This window comes from Neolamprologus brichardi, chromosome 2 (assembly GCF_056152115.1).
Source record: "Neolamprologus brichardi isolate AB-2024 chromosome 2, ASM5615211v1, whole genome shotgun sequence".
Classification (NCBI taxonomy): Eukaryota; Metazoa; Chordata; class Actinopteri; order Cichliformes; family Cichlidae; genus Neolamprologus; species Neolamprologus brichardi.
This window is the reverse complement of record NC_142105.1, coordinates 33,856,795-33,870,000: the sequence shown is the minus strand read 5'-3', so window position 1 is coordinate 33,870,000 and position 13,206 is coordinate 33,856,795. Positions and strand designations below refer to the sequence as shown.

Here is a 13,206-nt window from a genome sequence, read left to right as displayed (position 1 = left end):
GTCTGACATGAGGACATGAAGGAAGTTAGCATAGTTTGACATCTGTATGTCCACTGCAAGCAGTCCGTCTGCTTATTGCAGTAACAAATAACTTTGTGTGGAAAATGCTCTTTGAAGGAGAACACTTACCCTTTGGCTGATTGGGTTTCAAGCACCCTTGTAACAAGGTTGTTTGACTGGGAAAAATATTGAAGTGATCAGAGGGGAGGTATATTTTCAAACCTAAGGCCATGTGTGTGATTTTTATCCGAAGCATTTCCAATGCCTAGATTAAAGAAATGCCCCCGTGAGTGTTTTTCTTTTTATTGGTTTTGTTTTTCATTGCATGAAAATCAATTAATTAAATTTCAACACGAATGCCATTTCACTAGCATTGTTTTAGCCAATAAAAGAACTGTGCTCTAACCGATCCAATCACGTATGCATTAACCTTTAGTGAGAAAGGAATTGAATGAAATCGATTGATTCTGCAGGAAAAAGGTTAATGTCATTTAGCCAAGGAAAATAAAAATACATGCTGCGCAGGTAGGTAGTGGTAACAATCGTCAGGCAGCTTCTGCATCATAATCTGAAATATAGCAGCAAAATTATATGGACAGTATATATTATTATATCCTAGTGGGATGTTATTAAAAATGTAGGTCTGACTTCTTTCTGTTAAACCTACCTTTCTTTTATAGAGAACTTTATTACATATATTAAATATTTGACATGTGCAGATTCATCTATACAATCTTGCATCCTAACAACCATCAAATGGCTCAGCAAGTTTTCATATATACTATTTATACAACTACTGTTTGGAGAGATTCTCAGTTCCTGTGCCTCGCTGTAATCACGACCTGATTTTAGTCTTCAGTCTCCTTGACCCTTAAGCTGAAATCATACCTTTTGATGTATGCATATCCACACGGATCTATCTGATGTAAAATGCATCACCTGTCCACAAAGGTGTGGACGCCCATATATGTATGAATCTATGTCCCACTGTTAATACATGCAGACAGGAAGCTCAATATGAGTAGGAGTGCTTTGTAGTTTTCTGAGCCACCAGAGTGTTAGCTACAATAAAGATATGTTAAAAGATTTATTTTTTCCTGTGGAAGCAGGTGCATCTCTGTCATGTTGGTGAAGCTTGTCTAGTCAGTAAAAAAGGAAACAAAAAAATGAAGGTGTCCGAGCTTTAATGGTAAAGCTAGCTCATCTCGTCATCTGTCAGGGCGCTGCGCTGGCCAAAACAGCGCCTGGACTAGACTGCTTAACATAATGTGACGGATGTATTTGTGCTACGTAGTTTTGCAACCACAGTGATTTAAGTTTTGAAATCCTGACGAAGAACAAACCGTTGCACAGCACTTTATTTTTGCCTCTGATAAACAGCTGAGCGCTATAAAGGAGAGTGGTGTTGATGTCGTAACGTTTTTTTGTCACACCATTTAGCCAGTACAAAGTCTGAGCGTGTAGTTCACACCCTGTCTTCTACTGTGGCCTGCTCGTGATAAATGGTTTCCACTCTGACTGTGTGGAGTCTGTCTGGAGCGCCGAAGCACCAGAAATAAACTTCCATTCAGTAAGCTGAATGTTGAAAAGTGCTTTGTAATAGTTTTGAGAATTACAGGTAAGTATGCCTCTTTGTGGCCCTTTTTGGTTGTCACATGGGAGGGTAATGGATTTGAGTATAAAAGATGTAATGTGATGTCACTGACCCACCACTGGTAGGCAAAGGGTCCATTGGAAGGTAAATTCTGTAATGGGCTACTCAAGCTGTCATGGATGACAGTCCATTGAAATATATGACCATGTCATTGTCCTGTAGAGGTGTGTGTGTGCGGGTAAGCTGAGTTGCATGGCGCGTGCTGAGGTGGGGGGAGATCTACAGCGGGATGTCAGTCTTTGTGATGCCAAGGCCACACAGTGACACAAACGATTTAGTGATGCTGATGGGCTGGAGACACTAATGACAGATTGATGTTAAAAAGAGCTCATTAAGAGATTAACAGGATGCATGCAGCCATGCAAGGGAATTAAAGTGTAATGACTTTGTGAGTTCTGAAGTGATTGTTCTAGATTGAGCAGCTGCAAGTTTCTGCAGACAGATACTCTACGCACAATGTCTGCAGAGTATATGTGTTTTAACTCCAGGAGAGAATAGTGATTGAAATGCATGTTCAGCTCCTTATTCTTCTGGGACTTTTCTATTTCACTTGCAAAATAACAGTTTAGTTATCTCCACTCCTGCTGAGGGAGACTGAGAGTGCCATTGTGTCACTGTGAACAGTGTGTTCTTGCACAGTTATATCAAGCATCTTTTAGTATTTAGGAAACTGTTAATTACAGCAGTTCCAACAAAGAGACTACGTATACAAAGCGTCTGATCCAGGAAAACGTGCAGTTTCTAATTCCACTGATGATCGTCGAGCAAGAAAATTAAATTGATGTTTGTCCTCCTTTTTCCTTTTCCCATTTGTCATCCTTATATTTTTTTAATCACGCTGTCTTGCTCCCTGCCACTTTTCTTTCAGCTGCAGTGGTCAGGGATTTAGTGCCATTTCACCCCATCTTGCAAAGCCTGCAAACATGAGACCTAAATAATTCAGTGCCAGCAGGCGCTCAGCTCTGACGTGTCTCTAGACTTGCACTAAAGTTAATGGTAAAGCCTTAAGCAAGGTTCAAGCTCTGAAAGTATAAAAACAGAAATATTCATTTGGCTGTCATTTTTGTTCATGGTCAAAGCAAAAAAAACCAAAAACCTGCATTGCTTTGCGAATGGTCCTCTCGGTCTTATAATTCATGCAGTGTAACAAGAAAGGTGAACAATTAGTTGCTTCTTCATGCCTCAGCCTCGGGAAATGACCAAATAAGTTTTATTTTGGGGCATTTCCCATCCTTATAATTAGTCTTTTCTGAATTGATTTCTAATCAGCACATGCCCTGCAGGCTTCAATTTTAGAATTTAGCAGTGAGCTACCTACAGCTCATAAACATGCTTAGTGTTCCTTTTAGTATAAACTTTGATAAACAGTTGATTGATACAGAGAGAATATTTGATTTGGGAGTAATATTGCATAAAAACAGTATAAAGCTTTATCCAACATGCTAACTGCATTGGTTCTCCTAAAGCTGGAATAGACAGCATTTATTGGCAACACCTGACAATAAACCCAAAACATTTTCGTCATTATTTTGAGAAAGAACTGCGCTTCTTCTTCTCCAGTTGGCTCTATTTTTAGGATTTAAAAGAATCTAGGCCATGACCGAAAACGTTGGCCAGTAACGAGTATTTTCAGATCTCTGCAGAGAAGTACTATGAATTAGCATAATAAGCTGCAGCAAGATACATGCTTTTATAGACCGTAAGCTACAACAGTAAGTTGGTTAATGGATTCTTCAATTAACAGGCAAGTTATTTCCCCCAAACTCAATACACTAAAAACATATATGCTTATCTTGAATTTCATGCCAGCAACATGTTTCTAAGACAGGGACAGGGGCATCAAGATGCTGGCAAACCAATTATATTGCAACAGGTCAGCAGTGTGATTGGGATGTTGTTCTTTTTATACCCATAGAGACAGAGTCTGTCACGAGTAAGGACGGGCTTTCGTAAGCAGCACAGAAGGAATTCATGAGCACGCAGCTGCACAGTTTAAGAACAGTGTTTTTTACATGTGACTGCAAACAGTGTGAAGACCTCATCATCTACAGTAAATAAAAGAGGGCGTTGTGATGGTGCGCTGCCACCTTACAACAAGAACATTCTTGTTTTGAATCCACCACATGGCTGGAGCCTTTCTGAGTGGAGTTGCTGGGAATGTGAGTTTTTCTGGCTTCCTCCCAGAGTCCAGCGATATACACATGAGGTTAATTGCTGATTCTTAATTGGCCAGCAATTAGTCTGAGAGTAAATAATTGACTGTGTTTTTGTTAGCCCTGTGATAGACTGTCGACCTGTCCAGGGTGTACCCTGCCTCTCTCCTTATAACAGCTGACATTGGATAAGCAATTAAAAATATGGACTACACATTAAAACATTATGAAATTTGGGGGATTTTGGAAAAAAAACTTGTGTGCAAGGGACATTGCTGACTACCAATAATGAATAGCCATAATCTTCATCCATTAAAAACTGACACGGTTCTTTGTTGGAAATCATTGCGTGGGCCCAGATGGTCTCCTGAAAACGATTCGGTGAACACATTTCAGAGCTACATCCACAAAATAGAACTTTATCTTGTAAAGAAAAGACTCCTATGAAACAAAATCCAGAAACACTGCTCATTTTTCTGAGTATGAAACCTTTTTTAGAAGTGAAGCTGAAAACTGTCCTCGAGTCTGCCAGATAATAAGAATCTGTGTGTTTTCAGCACACAGTTAAAAGCCTGCATCCATGACATTCATAGGGGTGCATTAGTGCACGTGACATGTGAACATCTGTCAGGGTTCCGTTAACGTTATCTATACATATACATATAAAGGTTTGGGAGGAAAATATGCTGCCATCAAGATGATGTCTTTTTTTAGCTTAAACATATTTTAGCAAGATGATGGCAAATTAGATTTTTTAAAATTATTTACACTATGACGGCCATAAAATAAAATAGTCTTGGTGCTAAACTGCATCCCGTACCTATCCATTCTCTTAACCCTTTTCCAACCCAGGTCACTGGAGAACTTTCATGAACTTTTCATTAAAATAAAACATGTCTTAAATTAAAATAAGTAAACTGTCATGTTTATTGCTGCCAAAAACAAGTTAAACACATTTGGACAGTGAAGGAATGTCAGGATTCTTGCTCAGAAAAAGGATCAACATGCTCTGAAGTCAGAGCACAAAAACCTTTTTTGTAACAAAGTATCGATTTCTGCTGTCCCTGTATCCATACATTATTAGCAAACAAAAATCACGATGCTACACAGTATCCATTTTTCCCCCACCCCTAACATTTAGTATGTTTTACCATTTAGCATAATACAGACTTTAAATTACAAAGCTGTTTGCGTCAGTGTCCCGACCGTTTTGAAAAGAGGGTTGTACATCTCCAGAAGAGGCTGTAATCTACCCAGCACTTCCTCTGTATCTCAGCCCTCCAACCCCCATCCTCAATTTAGTTGAAATAGAAGCTGCCATTTCCTCCTGTTGAGTGCATGTTTCTCTAACAGAGAGGGCTGGCCTGAGATTCAAAGGCTCAGATGGTTCAATTACAAATGTAAAGGCAATTGAGAGGTTTTATCTAGAGTGTTTTTCATGAAGCCACCAGCGATTGTCAGATCTCTACATGTCTGAGATTGTTTAAAACACCAAAGAATAACTGCTCTCTCAGAAAGGTCGGATTACTAGATGAATTATTTATGCTGTCTATGCGGATGAGGTTTGTTTCTATTACAGCTGAACCAAAATTGCTTTACACAATCCTTTTTTTTTTTTTAGCTCTTTTAAATGGTACCAGAAGACTGTTGAACGCAGACCACAGTGTTCCTTCACCATATAATTGGAGATGAACATGATACAGGAAGTGGTATGTTTGGCTCATACATTCAGAGCTTGAGTTTCTTGGGAACGTAAGCAAAACAAGAAGGGGCGCAAACATGGAAAATACAGTTTGGACACGTCATAGTTTTCCTTGTTGTCTTGTTGCCTCCGTGTGAATGAAACTCCCTGTTTTAACCGGTATTGTGCTCACAGCAGCATGTTCATCACAGACGCCCCACAGCTCCACTTCTCTTCTATTAATGCCTCGCCTCGCCTTTCGCCCATCCCTCCTCTCCTTCGTCTTCTTCCCCTCTAAGCCTGAAGCCAGTTTAACTCAGCGACACCAGCTGCCTCTTACTGCCAGACATTATTGCCTCTTCTTCGTCATCCTGCCACCTTTTTTCGAGAGAGTTCAGAAGTAATACTAAAAAAAGAAAGGAGTAATTAATCAATTATAAATTAGCCTAATTTATTTGACTAAATGTGAGCTGTCATCTGACTGATCCATAACAGCATTCATTGTGTATGCTTCTCTAATTTGAGATTCAGGTAACGTGACGAATTTATCTTATGCATTTGCTCGGCTAGAAAGGGACCTCTTTGCACCTGAATCTTAGCAAATATCAGAGCATTTTAAAAATATAATTTAGACTGTGAAGGACTGACCGTTTGGTTGACAAGAGGCCGACAAACCGATGGTCACCAAGCCAATGTAACTGGATCAATCACCCATTCACACAACATCTGGATCAGCTGTTTTCATAAGTTGCTTGTGACTGGCCGAAACAAATTGGTATTTTATATTCATCACATTTGTAAACACAAGCTTTACAACTGAAGTGTGGCCTTTTCAGACTAGTGCTAATAAAACATCTTTGTCCAAAACAAAAATTCCCAGCGGGGAATCATTTGCTCGGTTGCTGCTCCACAGAGCACAGATGCTTATTATTGAGTAACAATCCAATTATCTTGGATTATCGGATTTATTTTGATTCATAGCTTGTGGTATAGCAGGAAAAAACAGATCAGCTAGATCGCAGAATATAATAAGATACATGAGGTTTATGGCATATTTATGATTCTTTTGTTGTTTTTGTGTTCATCTAAACATTGGTTCAAAATCTAAAGACAATCAGTTCACCGCTAATTTATTTTCTATTCAGTTGTTTTCTTCAGCACTCATGAATATGAGTTGTGTACGCCGTCATCCTTGCAGCTTCATCACGAGGCCTGTTCAGCGATACGCATAAAGTGCCACCCATCTGTTATTATTGCATGATTGTACCAGTGTGCGCACAACCTAGGAATAGTTATTGATGTCAGAGCTTTTCAGTAGTGAAGTAGTCTATCTGAAAGACCTTTCAGGTGCAGACAACATAGTCAAACATCAGAGAGGAGATATCCAAAGCAGGATTACTGTTTGACAGACAGTCCAGGGTCTTTTTTGTTACGTTTGAGCAAAGTCTGAAAAACAAAAATGTCACGGGAGAGCTGCACTGTGGCTGATCACGTGTTCGGACTCCTTTGAAGAAACACATACAGCATGTAAGTAAGCAAAGAAAAAAAACCTGTATACTACCCTTCTTCTCAAGGGATATGCAGTGTGCTTCAAAAAAAGTAAAGAAAACAAGTGTTTACAAAAACTTCTAAGTGTCTACATGAGGGTGCGTGTGTTTAGACCAAGAACAGATTCATGCAATAGATTCAGAATCAAATCGTTTGAATTTTGCAACTTTAGTGAGGTCGATTTAATTGAAATTTATACAATCGCAATTTGGTCACTCATTCAACACTCAAGCCCCTATAATAGAGTAGAGCTGTAATTACAGAAGTATTTAAAATTTATTGAACTTTTTTCTCTTTTGAAAGCTAAATTTCAGTTTCTACTTGTGAAGTGATCTTGACCTGAGTTTATTCATTTATTCGTCACCTTTTTCAGTTTCTAAAAGACACCAGTCTTGCTGCTCTCTAGCAACAACTGGCAACACAAGCTCAAGATTACATCATGCAGGTACCTTTGGGCTGCAGTTTGAAAAGCCTGATGGATTAGAAGAAAGTCGACTAAAATTCTGGATGTGTCTCTTTTTCTGTTTCTCTCACAAAGTCTCCCAGACATCCAAGAGGGGCAGATATACTCTGCACTTTCAACATCTTATCATAAGCAACCCCCTTCCTTAACAATGACTTTCTCTGCCCAGGGTTTCGCTGCTGCTTTTCCCTTTCCTTTTTTCACTACATCCCATATTCCTCTCCTAGTACGTGGAGGCGATAATCCTCTGGGTGGACGATTTAGATGATATGCTAAGGAGTTCATAAGCTTGTCTTTACCTGCATATATTTTGTACTGTGTGCGTAGCTTGTGCATGCTCAATCTGTACTGTATATTTATTAGGGGTGGGGGAAAAATGGATACTGTGTAGCATGGTGATATTTTGTTTGCTAATAATGTATGGATACAGGGACAGCAGAAATCGATATTTTGTTACAAAAAGGTTTTTGTGCTCTGACTTCAGAGCATGTTGATCCTTTTTCTGAGCAAGAATCCTGACATTCCTTCACTGTCCAAATGTGTTTAACTTGTTTTATGGCAGCAATAAACATGACAGTTTACTTATTTTAATTTAAGACATGTTTTATTTGAATTAAGTTTAAAACTTTTTTATTTAATGTAAAATTATATTTTGTTTTAATTTACTTTCAAATTCTTCAGTTGCTGAAGGGGCTGCATAGTTTTCATAAACTGCATAGTTCAGAATAGCTATAATTGTACCAGATGGTTGATTCAGTTAAGTTGGACTAGACTGTAATACAAACCGTTCAGTTTGTCAACAATCAAACTGAAATGAGAGAAAGACTGAGTGTGAGACTTTGATATTAGAGAAAATGAATATTGATAAAGTTTACCTTTATGTACAGAATCTGAATATCGCAAAATATTTTAAAAAATTGTAATAATATCGTATCGTGGGATGTATGGTGATTCCCACCTCTAATATTTATACAAGACTTTCGTTTTCATATTGAAAATTTATATTCTTAAACCAATTAAATGAGGAAAAACATGGTTGTTGTCTGACTAGAGTTTCACAGATTACATTTTGTGATCAAACCTTTGTTTGTGTCACTTCTCATATGCGTTCTGGGAGATGTACGGTATTGCAGCATGATGATGATTGTATCAACGCAGCATTGATGTTCTCTTCCTGGGCCTGACTTCCCCCTCAGGTAGGGAGTTAATAGGTTTAATATAAAGTCAGCTTGCCAGATGATTAGTGTTAAATCCCAAACTATGTTGTAATGGCATTGACCGGAAAAGAGTTTTGAGTTATTTGTCAAGTTTCAAGTGGCTGAAGGAGGTGTGGAGACACTGCATGCACACAGTCAAAATGACGTGATTTCAGATAAAGAAACGTCAGCTGTATTCTCTTCACAACGAGTTTGTTTAAAATATACATGCATGAAAACATGACCCGATAGAAAAAGTGGGTTCACTGCAGACAGAAACATGGTTTGTCCTTGCTTTCCTTTTAAACCTTTATATTGGGGATCAGCTATGAGTATGCAGTGGCATTGTGTTCAGTAATGCCGTACCACAATATGGTGCTGAAAATGTCTTTGTTGCAGCGTTGTTGCTATTCCAAGCCAGTTAAAGGGGTTTACAAAGGCAGCTCAGGTTTTTTGTCTGCCATGAGCTATGGGCTTCTGCGAGGGAAGGTATCTCTCATGGCTCTAGTCAACCATGCTTCCATTAGAAAAAAGATGATCTATTGAAATAACGCCGATGACCTCCATCCACCGAGCTTTACTAAAGAACGCATCAGACCATGATTTATTGAATGCTTCGCGTCTCTGTGGAGGTCACTGTCTGCTAGAATCTTTTATATATGGTCTTAAAAACCCATCCGTACTAATATGTGTCTCCCATTAAGTTTCACGACCAGTGATGGAGTTGATGACATACAACAGGAAAATGTCTATACCTCCAGCTGTTAGAGTGATAGTAAAAACATCCAGCAGTGATGTCCTTTAATTTGTTTCGGTATTGATCATGTACTGTTGGCCTTTGTTTCGTTTATCAGCACCAGCCTGGGTATCTGTCCTTGAGTAATTCAAAAGAGGGCCCATTGTACTTACATTTACACATGTAAGATAGCTTTTTCTTTTTTAAATCTTTCTTTACAGAGGCGAGGAAAAGTTCAGCCTGCAACATATTTTTCATTATATACTGAAATAATCAAGTGTATAATGTAGTTTGCATAGCTTTCAATTATTGTTTTGAATAACCATTTTCTACAGTCAATACAATTGACATTTTTGCTGTATTTAAAAAAATGAAAAGTCCAAAAAACATTTAGATTCTTTTGTAATGTTGTAATTGGAGCACTCAGTTATTGTAACCATTAGGGGTGCAACGAAAATTCACGGTTCGGTTCGATATTTTTTTCGATACAAAAAAATGTTCATGCCTTTTTAATTTGTCATTTATTAAAATTATAAATATATATTTTAACTCAAAAGTACAGTTTTTAAATGTAATGTTGCTGAAACAACAAAGTAATAAAATAATCACTCATCTTTGGAAAAGAGTATTACAGAGAAATGCCCAAAATAAAAGCTCTACTATACGCTTCTTCTGGGCTATATTCTCAGCAGCATATTAAACATATCAGGTCCCCATAAGGAGAATCATGTGCTAACGGCTGTCTAAATGACTCGGGTAAAGTTTGTAGCATGCGTGCTTGTTGTTTTTGTCTGCTTCCACTTGTCTTTGCACGAGGATAATGTCGGAGTAAATGTGCAGTTATATTCGTTGTGTTCCCACTAGTGCTGTCAGCGTTAATCTGAAATGATGTTAACGCCACAACACGGCAAATCTCCGTTAACGAGCTACCGCAGATCGCCCCGTGCGTGGAGCTGGACGGCGTCAACACGTTAACGAGCTAACTGCGCTAACGCACTAGTTCCCACCAATGTAATTGAGCATTGCGTGGCACATCCAACATACTGTTTTACTTTAGTCCATGAGGCGCTTACCTTCAGGGTCATACGTCACATGAAAACCAAAATAGTTCCAAACGCCAGATCTGAATGATCTGTTGCACCTAGCTTAGCTTCTGTCTTGCTAGCTTGCGCTGCGCTCAGTGGATCTGCGCTCGACAGTGCAGCCTAGGCAGAGTAGTCGAACGCAGATCCACTGAGCGCTCAACACAAACAGCATCGTCAGAAGGAAAGTTGATAAAATAAATTTAAAATGTTTGTATTTTTCGATACATATGCGTACCGAACCGAAAGCACTGTATGAACGGTTCAATATCAATACGAGTATTGTTGCACCCCTAGTAACCATGGTGTGAAATTATAAGAAACCACAAATTCACCATGCAAAAAGAAACTTTTAAAGTGGTTTCAGAAAATTGGATACTGTGTAAAAATGTCAATTAGAAAAAACATTGCAATGATTTGAAAATGTCTGAAATTATATATTTAATTGAAAACAGTGCAAATTCGGCATACAACATGTTAGAAACTTTATAAAGTTAAAAAGTGTAAACATATTTCTGAAATACCAGTTGGATATCTAGACGCTTTTATCATTTTATGTAAGAAATACAAAAATTGCAACATCTTTTCTGGTTACAGCTTCTCCTCAGCTGTGGAACAGAAATGCAGAAGCATGTCGTTCATTGATCCCCACTGGAGTTTCTGACTTTTCCCCTTCCCTACGTCTTCTTTCTAATCTTGCACAGTAATTGATCTAAAGCCAGTGTGTTCCACAACCCAGTTGTATTTCAATTACTTTTTGGTAGAGGTGTAGAAGCACCTGTGTTCGTCACAGGATGTGAGACTTCTTTTTGGTGTGGGATGTGCACAAAACATGAGCATAGCTAAGCTGAACGGCAACGATATGGAGCTCATGCTGAATGCTTTTTTTTATTTGGTTTTTTTTTTTTTTTCCTTTATTTGTTTTTATTTGTTTACCCTTACAATTTTAAGATTTTTTTCCTGGCATTATGTCAGTTAGATTATTCTACTCCTTGGCTGTATTCAAACTTTACCGAGCTGTGACCACATGCACAGAGTTACATTCCAAAAATGTTTTATATATTCTTTTAGCTTAAGTATTCAGCGTGGACACCCACCCAGGTAAAGGTGAACGAATCCTGAAGCCTTCCAGTCATCATCTGTCAGAAGCCTACTAAAATATTGCAGCTTTCAGGAAGTGTGGAGTCTTTCTGGGAGGCTTGCTCTTTTGAAACCCTGCTATTCCTCCAGCCCTTCTTGTCACAACATTGCACTGGCAGTCGTTACTGTGACAAGCTCAGAGAAAGCTGCCTGGATGAAGAGGCGTGGCTAGATAAGAGCCCTGGCAAGTTCACTGAGCTGTTGACATTTCCTCACAGCAAGTCCCCTGGTTCTAATTGGCTACTGCTGATAAGATTCCCATGTTGTAATTGGCAGCTGCTGATAAGATGCTGTCACCTGCTGCAGTAGTCAGCAGCACGGGGAGATGACAACAACTCAGCAGTCAGTAGGCGGACAGGGCTAAATCCAGGGCCTGAACCTTGTTTTCCAGAGATTCTATTCCAATCTGGGGTTGGCGCTGGCTATGGCAGTCGTGCAGACCAGGGAGCAGGTGCTTAAAGATCCTAAAAATACGTCTTATCAATTCGTTTCTTAATATGAATGAAAATGCAGTTTCTCAGCCTTTTTTTTTAAAGACAATCTGTCTCCGCCTGTGCTTATCTATGCTCTTGTCATTGCTGTGATAAGGGCTGCAGTAATTCTGAAAAGGCTGTATTTCTGTGTAACAATAACATCTCAGCACTATTTAAATCTAAATGGGTCCAAACTGTTTTGTGGGTTGTTGCTGTCTGCTGCTAGGCCATTATCTTATGAAATCATATCCATATTAAACTTACTTAGGGGTAGCAGAGTTGTTCATGCACATTTCCATGAAGACAGTGATTTATAATTCCTTAACTGTATCTAGGTTTTTTGGACATTGTGTGTAAACTGTGTTGTAATGTTTTGAAGTAGACCATGGCAGACATAACAGAGCTTCAACAAGATTCAAAGAGATCCTGAACTACATGCCACAGATAACTGTGCTGCTTTCTGAGATATCAGGGCAGTATTTGTAGCCAAGTTATCCAATTACTATCTCCCTACTTCTTCTCTGTGCTGATGAACAGTTGGTCGATTTCAGAAGCAGGTGCAGTTTCAGGGAATGCATCTCTGCTAAACCGGCCAAGTATGGCATAAAGATCTGGTGGAACTGTGATATCAAAACTCCTCTTTGCATGAAAATGATGGAAAACCAGAACTCCAGAATTACAATTAAGAATACAATTTACAATGTTTAATGGTTCAGTGTATAAATAACACAACTAGATTTCAGCAGATTAAAGCCAACTGAATCTTGTCCGCTTACCCCTCCCATTTCAAGTGCAAAATCCTATTCATTATGACAGGGCAACACTGGGGCTTCCACAAACCAGTGCCTGCTTCTGTGTATTGTCAATGGATTCGTTCTCAGTTTGTGAGAACATCACTTTGTTGGAACATGGAATTACACACTAATCAATGTGTATTTATGAGTACAATATTCTCTGTAGGCAGCACGGTGGTTAGCACTGTTGCCGCACAGCAAGAAGGTCCTGAGTTCAATTCCACCATCAGGTCTTTCTGTGTGGAGTTTGCATGTTCTCCCCGTGTTTGCGTGGGTTCCCTCCGGG

General features: G+C 39.0%; 1 protein-coding gene across 6 annotated transcripts in view; it reads left to right on the top strand.

Moving 5' to 3' along the window:
• enox2 (ecto-NOX disulfide-thiol exchanger 2) overlaps positions 1 to 13,206 on the top strand; it is a 199,959-nt gene that overhangs the window by 102,632 nt on the left and 84,121 nt on the right. The window lies entirely within an intron of this gene.